Source organism: Magnolia sinica, chromosome 19 (genome assembly GCF_029962835.1).
Source record: "Magnolia sinica isolate HGM2019 chromosome 19, MsV1, whole genome shotgun sequence".
NCBI lineage: Eukaryota > Viridiplantae > Streptophyta > Magnoliopsida > Magnoliales > Magnoliaceae > Magnolia > Magnolia sinica.
In genome coordinates, this window is record NC_080591.1 from 10,878,492 (window position 1) to 10,894,701 (window position 16,210).

General features: G+C 41.0%; 1 pseudogene; it reads left to right on the plus strand.

Moving 5' to 3' along the window:
• Positions 1-3,825: 3,825 nt before the first annotated feature.
• LOC131235673 (monoterepene synthase TPS1, chloropastic-like) lies at positions 3,826-14,350 on the plus strand (annotated as a pseudogene).
• The last annotated feature ends 1,860 nt before the right edge of the window (positions 14,351-16,210 follow it).

The window sequence follows — 16,210 nt, forward strand, 5'->3', positions numbered from 1 at the left end:
GGTAAGAATGCATATATGCCACGTCTTACATCATGTGTAGGTCCAACCATAGGCTTGGATGACTATCCACTCTGTTCACTCGTTATAATGTAAGGTCATGGGTTTGAGATTGCCAAACCAACATTATTATCTATGGGCCAATGGGCCTTCCTGATCATGTGGAAAAAATTTCTCAATTCCAATCAACTAGGTGTATTGTGTCGATTCTTTTGAGTAATATATCTACACGTCAATTGATCATTTACTTATTCAATGAATGGATGAAATGACTAAAAATCCATAGAAACATTGGTCCTTCGGTCAAAATAAGCGTAATTTTGAAGGAAGAAAAATCTTTTGATTTATGAAATACCTCTTTGTTCAAAAATTTGTTGGAATCCGGTCGCGAGGTCTACATAATAGATATGAATCATAGTTCAAATATTTCTTAATATATTCCACATATTCCATGCTCCATATATTAAAATGAATATCTAGATCGTAGAAGCAACGTTACTCGATCATTATCAAATTGACTACAATCATTTTCTGTCAGTGAGGATCCTACCAGAGTGCCTTGTTACACAAGTCTAAATTTCATATTTCTAGATGTAAAAAAGTATAAATATCTCCATATACTTAGACATTCACATTTGTCTCATACCCTATAGGGATGGTGAGAAAAGATATATTTTACACCTCCAAATGGGCTATAATTAGACATACCATTATTTCTGGTACAGAAGTTCCTTTATCAATGAAAAATGACCTTGTTGTGCTCCCGACGGTAACACATGCAAGCTTGGCTGGGATAAGCCATGCAGTGGACTTTCAACAATTGACTTTCATCAACTGAATCCCCACATAAACCTACACCCCCCCATAACTCCTAGAGTCATCGAAAGTAATGTAGGCGCATCTTCGTCCTAAAAACTAGCCTGATGCTGCCAGCGCTCGAAAATAAATTTCTTCAAAGGCTGCTATTTACATAACTAATTCAAAGGCTGCTAATTACATAATTAATTCAGATCAGAGGTCTATTTTGTAATAAATCTTTTTAAAATAATTAATTCAGATCAGAGGTTTATTTTGTTAAAAACCCTTTAAAAATCATGAATCTTATTTAAAAATTATCAAGTGGGCTCACCTCCTTAATTATTTGACTCATTCTCATCCTCGTACCTTTGTTAGCCGCCTTCAGTCCACGCTTTGTCTACTATATAAAATTCTCATCCATCAGACGGTCGCAAGTGTCCGCGACAGGACCTATATTCTCAAAACAATCTTGTCCGTCCATCTTTGCATGGCACTGAAATTACAGTTTTGGATCATCTGATGAGTATTATTTTTTCAAGCAAGCCTGAAAGAGTGGACTGGGACTAATGGACGGTCTGGATGGGTTATGTGTGAACTAAGTGTAATGGACGGTCTAGACAGATGATGTGGAGGTGAATGAGTCCAAATTCAAATGGATGCATCGAAAGATTCTCAAACGATGGTTGACGTAACTAGACCTGATGGGAGGGGATTAAGTTAGGCCGTTAGTGGGCCCACCTTGATATATGAGTTATATATCCAGGCCGTTCATCCGTTTTTCCATCTCATTTTAAGTCATGTATCTAAAAATGAAGCATATCAAAATCTTAGGTGGACCACATGGCAGGAAACAATGGTGATTGACCATTAAAATTTTTTTGTGGGACACAATTGTTTTAGATCAATCTGATATGTGAGTTTTCCCTTCGTCCAGGTTGGGGGGACCTTATCAAAAGTTTGGAATGCAAATAAAATTACATTGGCTGGAGGAAGTTTTTAATGGTGGGCTTTCAATCACCACTGTTTCCTGCGGCGTGGTCCATATAAGATTTGGATCTGCTTTATTTTGAAATTTGGCCTAAAATGAGCTAGCAAAGCAGATAGACGGCGTGGATGTACCTGTCCGAATCCTCTCCAGAAGGATGTCCTGCGCGGATTGCGTCCTACCCCATGAAAGGACTCGATTCCGGCAGGGGCTCTGTGGGCTTATCACGATGCCTGATTTTTATCCACGCCATCCATCTATTTTAACAGATTATTTTAAAGCATGACAAAAAAAAAAAGAAAAAAAAAGAAAGAGCAGATCCAAGTATCAAATAGGCCACACCACAGGAAACAGAGGTATTGAACGTCATCTATCGTTGAAAAGTTTTTGAGGCCACAAAAGATTTTGATCAAGCTTATATTTATGTTTTCCTTTCATCTAACCTTATGAACAAGTTGAATGGCAAACAAACATAACAGTGGACCATAGGAAGGTTTCAAGGGTGGCATCATTATATTTATCGACCATGCTTCCTGTGGTGTGCCCACTTAAGCCTTCTATCTAACTCCTTTTTGGACTCATAAATTAAAATGATCTGTTCAAATGGATAAACGACGTGGATAAAATACGTACACCATAGTGGGCCGCACAGAGCCCCTTGGCAGGACCGAGTCATACAGGCAGGGTTAAGACACAATCGGCGTCCGTGGGGCAAGGGGGCGCGAATTGGCAAGGCAGGGTTCACAACACAGTGGATGAGGCCTTGATTGTGGGGCCACCTCAATATATCTTTTATATATCTGTGCCGTCCATCCGTTTTACTAGATCATTTCAGTGCATGGTTCTAAAAATAAAGCAGATCCAAATTTCCGGTGGACCACACCACAGGAAAACAGTGATAATTGAATGCCAACAATTAAAAACTTCCTAAGGCCCACTGTAATGTTTATTTTGGAACTATGCCCTGAAATAATATTGTAAAAACAGATGGATAGCATGGATATACAACACATGCATCAAGGTGGGCCCCACGATCAGGGCCTCACCCATTAAACTGTTTCTCCTGCGTCACCTATTCCGCGCGGTTGTGCAAGATATAAAGATCCGAATCAGGGTATGCGGCGGCGCATCTACAACGGATGCGGATCGATTTCGTGGTGACCCTGCCACCACGTAGGTCGGTGGTGTTCTGACCGGACGGAATTTGATTAGGACATATTTCATGGTCAAAGATGGAGCTCACACAAAGGGAAGCGGATTGACTGGTGTACCACACACCACCGACATGGCTGATGTGGGTACGTGTCGTGCGAAGATGAGCGCTGACGCTCCTCGAGTTCCGAGTTGTATGAACGGTTCAAAGGAGATCAAAGTTACATGGGCCCACAATGACGTATTTATTACATCCACCCCATTCATCCATTTGAAGAGATTATTTTAGAGCATAATCCCAAAAATGAGTCATATCCAAAGCTCGAGTGGACCACACCACAAATAGCAGTGGGACAATGATTTTCACCATTAAAACATTCGTAGGGCCACGATAACATTTATTTTCCATCCAATCTGTTCACAAGGTCACACAGACCTTGATGAAGAGCAAAAATAAATATCTATTGATCCCAAACTTCCGTGACCCCAAAAACGTTTCAATGGTAGATGTTCATTCCCCACTACTTTTTTCAGTGTGGTCCACTTGATCTTTGGATATGTCTTATGTTTCAGCTCAAGCCTTGCGACGAAATCGCCAAATGGAAGGACGGTTTGGATATAACACTTACATCATGATGGGACCCACAGAAATTGGTGACGTCAACACACCAGCCAGATGGTGGTGTGTGGTAACCAGCCAATCCGCTTGCAGCCAGGGGCTTCTGATTTTATATATATATATATAGATGGTAGATAAGGTGGTTAGTCCTAAGACTCTCGACAATCATAGCTGATTAAGATGGCTCTTAATCTCCTCTCCCAGTGGCCTATTTCCCCTCTTGCACGTTCACCAACTACTCCTGTTATCCCAGCAGGCACTGGCCCATGGGAATATGGTCAGGCAGATCAGACGGCCAGCCATCACTCAAACTTGCGAGCCGGTCACTTCAAGACGATCGGGGAATTTCCATCCGAGCATATGGAATAACGACTTCATACAATTGTTAAAGAGCGATTACAAGGTGATCAAATTACAATCGGTAGAGCCATGCTGGTGGGAGCTGCAACTCTCTCGTGGCCCACCTGTTACAACATGGCAAAAGTGCTTTGAAATCCAAGCCGCTTGATAGGTGGGCCAAATGGCCTGGGCTTGGGCTCAGAAATTTCAAGCTTTTGAACATTCTGGGCCCAGGCTAGATCTGATTATCCAAGCCTGTCCATGAAATTCCTATTTCCCACTTGAATGTTTCTGTATATATTCATTTATCAAGTGGGCCACACATGTACAAAGAAATAGACACTTAGAGGAACGAAATCAATGGTCCAGATTTAAGATGCATGGATTGCCTAATTGAGAAAGACATGTACGTATGAATGGTATAGTTGTAAGATATATTAGACATGCACATCTGAAATCGGGCTAGTCCGGACCAGGCTGGAAATTTGATCATGCCATGCATCCAGACTCAAGCCTGGCATAAGGTCCAATCTAATAGGTCCAAAGTCAGGTCAGGCTCGACCCACCCGACTCTTGTACCCTTACCAAAAACCAGACTGGTTTAAAGACAGTAACCAACTGTCCACATCTGACACAAACGTGTGGTTTATCAGATGGGGTCCACCTAGTGAGTGGCTTGGATCCCACATATATCGCTTGCATATTGGGCCATGAGTCCCTCGACGGATGACACAACAACAGGTGTCCTTTTCATTTGCTACTTAACACGGTTGGGTGTATGGATCTCAAAAAGTAGTACTGAGACTGTTTATGCAGGGTGATGTTTATGTGGGACGGATTGAGGAGCTGAAGGAAGCTGCGAGACGCTGTCTTGAAGAAGCAGATGGGCCACTGGCCCAACTTGAGTTGATCGACGATCTCCACCGTCTAGGGGTGGGCCGTCTCTTTGAGAAGGAGATCAACGATAAGCTAAAGGCTATATACATGGGTGAGAAAGAAATGGTAACAGAGGGTGATATCCATTCTACAGCTCTCTACTTCAGGCTTCTAAGAGAACATGGGCTTGAGGTTTCTCCAGGTACACATGCTCTCTTGATTTTTTATTGGGATTTTTTTAAAAAAAAATTTGGTTGTCAATGGCCCATTTATTTATTGGTCTATTCTATAAAATTTGTTTGATTCCCCTCTTAATTGGAGAGAAGTTGGCAATGGTTCCTTGCACTCTAGATACACCTAGCTAGAATGCTGGAATACACTCAAAGAAATGAGGAAAGAGCAGTAGTAGTGTGTGCTTCGGAGGTTCTGTTAGCGGAATTTTTCACGTAGCCCGACTATCTCTTTCTGTCTGCGTGTTTAGTTTTCCTCCTCTCTCTCATCTCCAAGTTTGCATCGACACTTCCACACATACGCTTCTCCCAATGATCATGCTTTGCTTCTTTTTATCCCGATGTTTGTCACTTGACTTCGGATTTATTCATTTTTAGAACTTTTTAAATCTCTAAAAAAATTTAAAATTATATAAAATAGAGACCGCACTCTCTGCTGGTTAAAAATGATGCATAACTCCTTCATTTGTTTTCACCGAGACTCTTACTGGAAATCTCCTACTGTAGACCAACCATAGGAGTCATTGGGATTGAGAGATCTTTAGATCTTTCATTCCATAAGTGATTCTATGATTTTCAGTTGACCATAAATTTTAAGCTAAATTTGGATAATGATAACTTAAAAAATAAACACTAATTCCACCCTTCAAGAGTCTATACCACTCTCATCCACATCATACAAGTTAAGACTCCTGTGGAGAAAGAGCGGCATTGGGCCGCACACGAGTGAAAGTCAATGGTGATGGCCCGCTCCTTAGTGATCTTAACTTGTAGCTATAGATGTAACTGGAAAATGCCCAAGACATTCCCACAAAGATCTGGGTGGTTCATCACCTGGGTCCCACCAATAAGAAATGGCCCAGTAAGCATGTTGTCTCCACTGAGAATCATAACAGCCGAGGATATATGTGGTTACAAAATAAAACTGGCCATATCAAGAGAATGCATGTGATCCACCTCATGATTGATTGGACCAGCTTGAATTTTGGGACCAAGGTATGTTCTCAGTGGGCCCACCTGATGAACACACTCATATCACTTTTATGCACCAATCTCTTCACATCCTCCAATCTAACTTTGCACATATTCAATGGACAGAAATATTCAGAAGATTCAAGGATGAGACGGGTGGTTTCCGAGCGGGCCTCAACAATGATCCGATCGGTCTGGTGAGCCTATATGAAGCTTCATACCATGGCATGGATGGAGAAACCATCTTCGATGAGGCCAAAGCCTTCACAAGCAAGCATCTCAAAGAAGTAAAGCTAAAGCATATGCAGGGATACATTGGCATGCTGATAGATCATGCATTGGAGCTTCCAGTGCATTGGAGAATGCCAAGGTTGGAGGCTAGATGGTACATAGACTTCTATGAGAAAAAGGAAGGAATGAATCCTATCTTACTTCAACTAGCTAAGCTCGATTTCAACATGGTTCAAAGTACTTACCAAAGAGAGCTTATGAAGGTCTCAAGGTAAGGACATTGGATGTATGGTGCATACATTTTCTAAGGAGAAATCTAAATTATAATGCTCTAGGACATTGCATGGCTCCTCTTGTGTCCATCAGTTGTACTGAGTAAAAACCATCTAAGGACACCTGGTTGCTTTTGTAGTACCACCCTACAAGCACTATTCTTCATATATTTTTTCAAGGCACTGATTGGATGGTTCAGATCATCCAGAATGATTTTTTCAATGCCGCCTATAAAGAGTGGATGATGCTAGATAGACGATTCAGATTGATGATATTAATTGTCCAGATCATTCCTTCGTATGGAGAGACAAACTAAATGTGAAAACACGTCTATGCATGAATATATGGACGTGATGCATGTACGTATATTCATAGATACAAATATACACATGCATGTTTATTTATGTACAATTACTTATCTAAGTATGTATGTATTATGTGAGTTTGATGCTAGTGGTGTTATTTCTTTCTCTATTCTGCATAGTTGGTGGGCCAACACAGGACTTGCAAAGAAGTTGAGCTTCGCTAGAGGCCGTCTGATGGAGGCTTTCTTATGGGCCATGGGAACAGTCTTTGAGCCTCAGTTCGGACATTGCAGGGAAGTGTTTGCAAGACTCGTTCAATTCATTACACTGGTAGATGATACGTACGATGTTTAATTATGGTTCGTTGGATGAATTGGAACTATTTACAGATGCAGTTGATAGGTAAGATGGGAAACTTGTTGAAATCCTGACCACACACACTTACCCAGTAGGCCCCAGAGTAGATGCACATAATCTATAGAAACACATTACTCAGAATTTAAAACTTCTAGTCTAGAATAGTGATAGTTGTGATTCCAATAACCTAAGCCTACAGACTCCAATACAACAATGATATGATTTTTCAGGTGGGACATTAATACCATCGAACCACTACCAGAATACATGAAGATATTGTTTGTAGCTCTTTACAACAGCACCCACGACGCGGCCTTCGTCGTTCTCAGGGAACATGGTTTGGACATTGTCCCATATCTGAAGAAAGGGGTATGATATTACATACACTGTTTATTTTAGAAAGAGAGCTGATAAGCTACATCTATTGCTATTGCTTAGCTGAATATTGGCTCATTTGAATTGCAGTGGTTAGGTTATTGCAAAGCAGGCTTAGTAGAGGCAAAATGGTACAACCGCGGCTACACACCGACGCTCGAAGAGTACCTAAACAATGCATGGATTTCTATATCGGGTCCCATCATGCTAATCCATACGTTCTTCTTACTAGGGCAAAAACCATCCAAGGAGTCCATTGAATTTTTACTGAACGATCAAAGTTTCATCCGTACATCATCCATTATTTTCCGGCTCACAGATGATTTGGGAACTGCAACGGTATGCACCCTCTATTTCTTACATTTGCAATTAACACCCTTGATTCTTCAGCTTCATGGATCAGGCTAGCCCATCTAGCCTCTGGTAGTGCATGACACAGGGATGGATGTGATGAGGTCGATCACACCATCTTCTTGAAGGGGATAAATACTCTGAATCCACAGAGCTTCTCTGGACTCCTCAGAGAGATTCCTCAAATCCAAGAGAAAGAATAGAAAATTAAAAATAAATTCTAATAAATTTGAAAATAAATTGATTGATAATAAAAATGAATTTGCAGCCTTTTAAATAGTGATACCAGATCTAGAAAGAAGTTTTAGAATCAAACTCCAACTCAAACTCCATAAAATTTGTGACTTACTATAAATAGTAAACTTATTATTTATAGACGATCATGTTTTCTATTAGACTTCATGATTTTCGGCCAAAAATAGTGAGTGTCCAATTTGGCCTAAACACATTATTCTCCTAAATTTTCTAAGCCCTTTTCATGTTGGGCACGTCTCCTAAAACTCAAAGGATTAAAAGTTATAATCGAATTGAAACTTACTATTTATAGTAAAAACAGAAATAAAATGATTTTCAAAGTATTTAAAACAAACCACAAGACAAGATATACGTGAAAAATCTCAAACCAGGGTAAAAAACCATGGATGCAAATTTTCACTATGAAGAACGAAGATTACAAAGCAATATACTAACCTCTCCCTTGAAAGCACATAGAAAACCCTTTGCCCACACCTTAGAATAATTTTTCCTTGCTTTTTTTCTCTATATGAAAAACCCTTAGATACCTCATATTTAAAGTTTTAGGAAACTCCTTTTCCACATCCCAGTTGCGAAAGGACTTGCAACACGAAATTCACGCAAAATCGCGTAACGAATCTGCGTAACCTCGATTGGTCGTATAGAGTCCACGACCGGTCGAGAGCCACCTACGACCGGTCGTGGACCACTTATGACCGGTCGAACACCCCAGAAAAAAAACAGTGCTCACTGGACTTTGAGTCGAGCCGGTCCATGATCGGTCGAGTCGAACCCTACGACCGGTCGAGGACGGTCCCATATGTGGCTCCATATCTTAACAATCTCCCACTTGGAGACACATCACCTTAAACCTTCGTCTTCTTCATCCGGAATACATCACCTCCCTATCTTTAAGCCTGAAGACCAATCAAAGCTGAACAGAGCTTTAGCTTCTCCCGTGTGACCGCCTTGGTCAGCATATCTGCAGGATTCTCACTTGTATGAATCTTCTCCAGAGCAATCGATCCATCTTCCAGTAACGAACGAATGAAGTGATATCTGATGACAATATGCTTGGTCCTTGAATGAAAGGCTGAATTCTTAGCCAAGTGTATTGCACTCTGACTGTCACTGTACATCTTGCAATCTGCTTGCTTCTTACCCAACTCTTCCATGAAACCTTGCATCCACACCATCTCCTTGCACGCTTCAGTACCCGCAACATATTCTGCTTCTGTCGTACGGATAGATACTATCTTCTGTAACTGAGAAACCCAACTGACTGCAGCACTACCTAGAGTAAAGACATAACCTGTAGTGCTTCTTCTGCTGTCGATGTCTCCTGCCAAATCTGAATCCACATAGCCCTGTAGCTTGATTTCTGATCCACCATAGTACAGCCCTACATCCTTAGTACCTACCAGGTATCTAAGAATCCACTTCACAGCTTTCCAATGTTCCTTCCCGAGGTTGTTCATGAACCTGCTAACAACTCCCACTGTTTGAGCAATGTCTGGCCTCGTGCTCACTATAGCATACATAAGACTCCCAATAGCTGACGCGTATGGGACTTTAGTCATATAGTCTCGTTCCTCCTACGTCTTTGCACCTTGCTCCTTAGATAGCTTGAAGTAGTTGGCTAATGGAGTGCTAACCAGCTTAGCACCTCCCACATTGAATCGATCAAGTATCTTAGCTATGTACTCAGCTTGTGACAAAACTAGTTTCTTGTTTTCCCTGTCACGCTTTATCCTCATGCCTAAGATTTATTTTACAGTTCCTAAATCCTTCATGACAAATTCTTTAGACAGTTGTCTTTTGAAATATGAGATGTCCTTCATGCTTGATCCGACCACAAGCATATCATCAACGTACAGAAGAAGGATGATGTATGACGTATCAAATTTCTTCAAATAGCAACAGTGGTCTACATGACATCTCCTGTAACCGTTTCCCGACATGAAGCTGTTGAACTTCTTATACCACTGCCTCAGGGCTTGCTTCAGGCCATATAAACTCTTTTTCAGTCTGCACACCTGTTCTCTTTTCCTAATGCCACATATCCTGTCGGATGATATATATATATATATACCTCTGCTTCAAAGTTTCCATGAAGAAATGTTGTCTTAACATCTAACTGCTCTAGATGTAAGTCTTCTGTAGCCATTATACTCAAGACCATGCAAATTGTCGACATTTTCACTATCGGTAAAAATATTTCAGTGAAATCGATACCTACCTTTTGTTGAAACCCTTTCACAACCAATCCGGCCTTGTACCGTTTCGAACCATCGTGCTCCTCCTTCAGTCTGTAAACCCACTTGTTATGAAGAGCTTTCTTACCTTGGGTAGAGTGACTAGATCCCACATACAATTAGACTCAAGAGTGTCCATCTCATCATCCATGGCTTGCTCCCACTTAACCGGTGTATCTGACTGTAACGTCTCTTCAAAACACTCTGGTTCACCATTATCTATCAACATTAGATAATGTAAGGAGGGTGAGTATCAGACCATGGGTCTCCTCTCCCGAGTAGACCTCCTCACAACTGGTATCTGTGGCTCTGCCTCATAATGCTCCTGTGCATGATCATCTCGTGGCACTGTAACACCCGTGTCCGGTAACTCTTCCAACTTTACGAATTCTTTCTCCTCGGCCTTATTTTCCTGCACATTGTCCTTATGCATCACTTTTTCATTGAAGACTACATCTTTGTTTCTTATGATTTTTCTGTTTTTTGTATCCTAAAACCTGTATCCAAAATCATGCTACCCGTAGCCTATAAACGTGCACCTCTTGGACTTCACATCTAGCTTGTTTCTGTGCTCTACATCAATACGAACATATGAAATGCAACCGAACACTCTGAGATTTGTAAGGTTCACTTCTTTCCCAGTCCACGTTTCTTTTGGTAGTCTACCATCCAATGGTGCTGAGGGACTTCTATTGATGAGATATGCGGCAGTATTCACAGCATCTACCCAAAACGTCTTGGACAACCCTGCATGTAGCCTCATGCTCTTGGCGCACTCAAGGATGGTCCTCTTAATGCGCTCAGCCACACCATTCTGCTGATATTTACTTTACTTTTCTCGATGTTTAATTCCACGCCGCACAATACTCCTCAAATCTCTTATCACAAGATTTCTCCCCATTATCTGCTCTGAGACATTTTACTGTTCTACCTGTCTCGTTTTCTACCATAACTTTCCACTTCTTAAATACGTCAAATATATCAGATTTATGCTTTAAGAAATAAACCCACAGTTTCTACTAGCATCATCAATAAAGGAAACAAAGTAACGTGAACCATCAAGAGATGATAGCTGTGCCAGTCCCCACACATCAGTGTGTACAAGCTCCAACAGATGCGTCCTCTCTTCTTGAAACTTACCCTCTTCTGCTTGTCATATACGCAGTCCTCGCAGAATTCCAAGTCAATAGACTTCAGCCCTGGTAGCTTCCCTTTTGACAATAGCACTTTCATCCCTTTCTCACTCATATGTCCCAAGCTCTGATGTCATAACTGCCCATTCACTCCAGTTAATGCGACTGAGAGTAAACAATAAGATCCTGAAGTCACGTATAAAGTACCGTCCTTTTTCTCTTGAGATATCACTAAGGCACCTTTTGTGATCTTCCAGTAATCACTAGTGAATGTCATCACATAACCAGTATCGGCCAATTGCCCCACTGAGATCAAGTTACATTTCAAACTCGGTACATGTCTGACATCCTTCAATTTCAAAACCGTTCTGTCTTTCTGATTGACATGAACGTCTCCCTTTCCAACAATACTGCACGGCTCATCATCACCTAGGTAGACTCTCCCAAAGTCACCTGACACATAATCACGCAGAACTTCCTTACATGAAGTGGCATGAAACGAAGCACCCGAGTCTATAACCCAAGACTCATTCCTCGCATCAAGAGACAAGATTAAGGCCTCTGTGTCACTCTCCTCAGATAGATTCACTGAATCCTTCCCGCCTTGAGAGCTTCCTTCTTGTTTCTTGAGCGTCCTGCAATCACGTTTCATGTGCCCCTTCTTGCCGCAATGCCAACACCCGTCTTTGTCTTTCGGTCCCTTGGACTTCTTCCTCGACTTAGAACGCCCGTGTTTATTGCCTCCTTTGTTCAGCGATCTTCCTCTTCCTTCAACATTTAGAGCATTCCCTGAATCCCCTGAAACTCCTGATGCCTTTCTTCTAGATTCTTCGCTGAGAATTAGACTGGCCACATCATCAAATTTCAACTTTGTCGACCCTGAAGAATTGCTCACAGCAATCACCAAACCATCCCATCTGTCTGGTAAACTGGATAAGATCAATAATGCCCTTACCTCATCCTCAAAAACAATGCCAACGGATTCCAACTGGCTCGTGACTGTATTGAACTCGTTTAGATGTTCAGCCACGCTCCCACCATCTGACATCTTCATGTTGAATAACTGTTTCATAAGATGAACCTTGTTGGATGCTGAGGGTTTTTCATACATGGTGGCTAGGGCTTCCATTAATTCTTTTGTCGTTTTTACCTTGGATATATTGAAGGCGACGCTCTTAGACAAAGAGAGTCGGATCGTTCCTAAAGCCTTCCTATCCAGTAAAAACCATTCATCATCTGTCATCTTTTCTGGTTTCTTCTCTTTTCCTCCTAGAGGAATATAGAGGTCCTTCTGATACAGATAATCTTCCATCTGCATCTTCCAGAAGGCAAAGTTTGAACCATCAAACTTCTCAATTCTAGTTTTCCTTTCTTCTATTATCGCTCCCAATAGAACTAAACCAATAGCTTTGATACCAGTTGTTGCGCAGCACGCCAACAACGCAGTGAGCCTAGATCCAATCTCAGGCCTCACCCACAAACGATAAACAGGAAGAAATATAAACTAGAAATAGATTAAAGCATTCAAGACAAACCACAAGACAAGATATACATGGAAAAACTCCAAACTAGGATAAAAAACCATGGATGCAAACTTCCACTATGAGGAATGAAGATTACAAAGTAATGTACTAACCTCTCTCTTGGAAGCACATAGAAAACCCTTTGCCCACACCTTAAAATAAATTTTTCTTACCTTTTCTCTATGAAAAAATCCTAGGAACCCCTATTTATAGTTTTAAAAACTCCCCTTTCCGCATCCCAGTTGCAAAAGGACTTGCGACATGAAATCCGCGCAAAATCACAGATCGAATCTGCGTAACCTCGACTGGTCGTGTAGCCTGCATGACCGGTCGAGAGGACCCCACGACTGGTCGTGAATGGGCCACGACCGATCGAACACCTCGGGATCAAAAACAGTGCTCGCTGGACTTTAAGTCGAGCCGGTCCACGACCGGTCGAGCCGGACCCTACGACCGGTCGAGCATGGCTTTGGCCTAAACACATTATTCTCCTAAATTTTCTAAGCCCTTTTCATGTTAGGCATGACTCCGAAAGTTCAAAGTATCAAGAGTTATGATTGAACTAAAACTTACTATAAATAGTAATAAAATGAAATTAAAAAGGTTTTTGACCAATGACCTGAATCTTGGAAATTTAGCATGGCAACCCGGCGTAGCGGGGTTGGATAGCTAAAGTAGCTTCTTCTACCCCAAAATCATATATGGTACATCAAATAACTCATTCCGGTTTGTGGGATATGCCTATTTTAGCATTTTGACGGTCCTGATCACTTCCGCCTCTGATCAGGCCTTCTCTTGTCCGTCTTGGACATGAAAGTATCCACAACCCGGTCTTCATCAGTCCATCACAGATTAATTCTACTTCTGGTTCCACCAGGCCTGAGCCTGGTTGTGAGGTTCAACGAAGAAATTGCCTGGGCCATGAAGTAGATTTAAGCTAAATCAGAGCCTACTATGGCTAAATGGTCTTGGCCTGTTCCTAACTTTCGGCCCATGTGTGGACCCAAAACTCTTGCTGACCCTTCATGCTGCATATTTTCTATGGACACAGGATGAAATAGCAAGAGGTGATGTTCCAAAAGCCATCCAATGTTACATGCACGAAGCCGGTGTTTCAGAAGAAATAGCCAGGGAACACATCAAAGGAGTAATCAGTGAAACATGGAAGAAGATGAACCATCATCGGGCCACTCTTTCTGCATTACCTAATTCTTTCATTGCTGCCGTATTTAATTTACCGCGGATGTCGACTTGTACATACCTCTACGGAGATGGATTTGGCATCCCTGACCGTGAAACAAAGGACATTGCCATGTCGATGGTGGTTGAACCAATTCCACTTTAAGAAAGATAAGCATGCTTTGGTTATATACAAGATGTGCGGCTTGAATGAATGGTTAAGATAACACAATTACTGTGGCTTCTGGGATTATTGTATGCTAGAGATGCAGCTTAGCATCTTAATTGCTTACATTCCTATTTGTTTTGAATTGGTGGGAAAAAATGGATACGGCAAACAAGTATCACATTAGAGGAAAGAAAATATATGGAAAAAATCCGCTTTAACTTGTTTTAATACACTGTTTTTCATGAAAATGTTAAAAGGTTTCCCTTATTTAAAGCGGAGAGATGCTCATATCCACTTGATTGGACTATAATCTATTGTCCGCCCAATGGATAATTTCCAACATGTCATGTGCCATTGAAATCCAACATGTCACATAAGCTAAGCCCTAGCTACAGATAAGGCAGACCATACTTATATTTTGTTATTTATCAATGGCTATACATTATTTTCTGTGGTGTGGTACACCAGATAAATGGATGAATAGAAGGGGCTGATCTTTGTAGAAGGTCCTCCTCATGGTAGGGACAACCAATTTTAGTGTTTGGATGTTGAACCCCTATGATATGCTGAAAGTTATCCTTTGAGTAGATTTTAACGTATAGTCCAACTAGTTGAATGTGAGTATTTCTCTTTCAAGAGTTATGCTTCGCTAGCAACCCTCAAGTGATGGGTGGAATGCTTGTAAGGTGTCATTTGGCTGGCAGCATGTATTTTGTATGAATTAGAATACGTATCACAATTATCATTGAATTAATGTGAATTGAAATTTTTAAGTGTATATGGCACTATATAAATGGAATTAATAATGGAGTGAAACCACAACCTTTTTTCCTCGAGATGGATTCTATGAATTCTTACATGTGGCCTAAGATTATGTGAAATCCACCCCGGTCATTGGGTCCGTCATTCCATTATATATAGCAGTAGGGCCTCGAAAACAGCCCGGGCTGTGATTTTTGTGGACCAGACAATTGAAAACAATACATGGGGCATCCCTTTCCCAACTGTTTCCCTTTGTATGGCCCACCTGAATCACATATTGGGGTGATTTTTGGGCCATACAACTAAAATGAGGTAACATACCTAGTGTTCTAGTTGGATTTTACTTAAATATCATGGTGGGGCTCACTAATTCATATGCTAAATTAATGTGGGAGTCAATGACGTGAACCAAATCGACAACTAAAAAATTCTCACACATAACTTAATATAATATTTATGTAAACTTTACGTGATTAACAAATGTGTCACCCCATTTTAGCCATATGGCCCAAAAATCTACTCAATATGTGATTTGGAGGTGAACCACACAACTAAAAATAGTAATGTTCACCCCCTAAATTGCTTCCCTTTGTGTGGCCCACCTAAATTACATCAGGTGGGTATCTCTATCCCCATCGTTTCCCGTGGTATGGCCTAGTTGAGTTTTGGATCTCCCTAATGTTTGGGCTCATATCTTAAAATGAGTTGAGAAGATGGATACAGTGGATATAATAGAAACATCATAGTGGCAGGCGCTTGGAATTTTGGGTTTAAGGGAATCCCTATAATCGGTTGTAGGCATCTTAATGAATGGCCAAGATCTTTGACATCATTTGAGAGAAATATTTGTTATGAATTTGCTATTATCATGGAATCTAAGTAAATTAGAATCACTAGTCGTATATGGCATAACAAAATTCATTGGCATCCATGTAAATGTGTTTGGCAGCCAATATGTGGAATGCGTTTGTGGAGAGAGAATGAGAAAGAGAATTATAACTTGTGAATAGGTGGTAATTGGAATCTATACTAAATGAAGTCACATGAATTTACTGTGATTTTAAGAAAAGGTCTTTTGGTGCATTTGATGTGGGT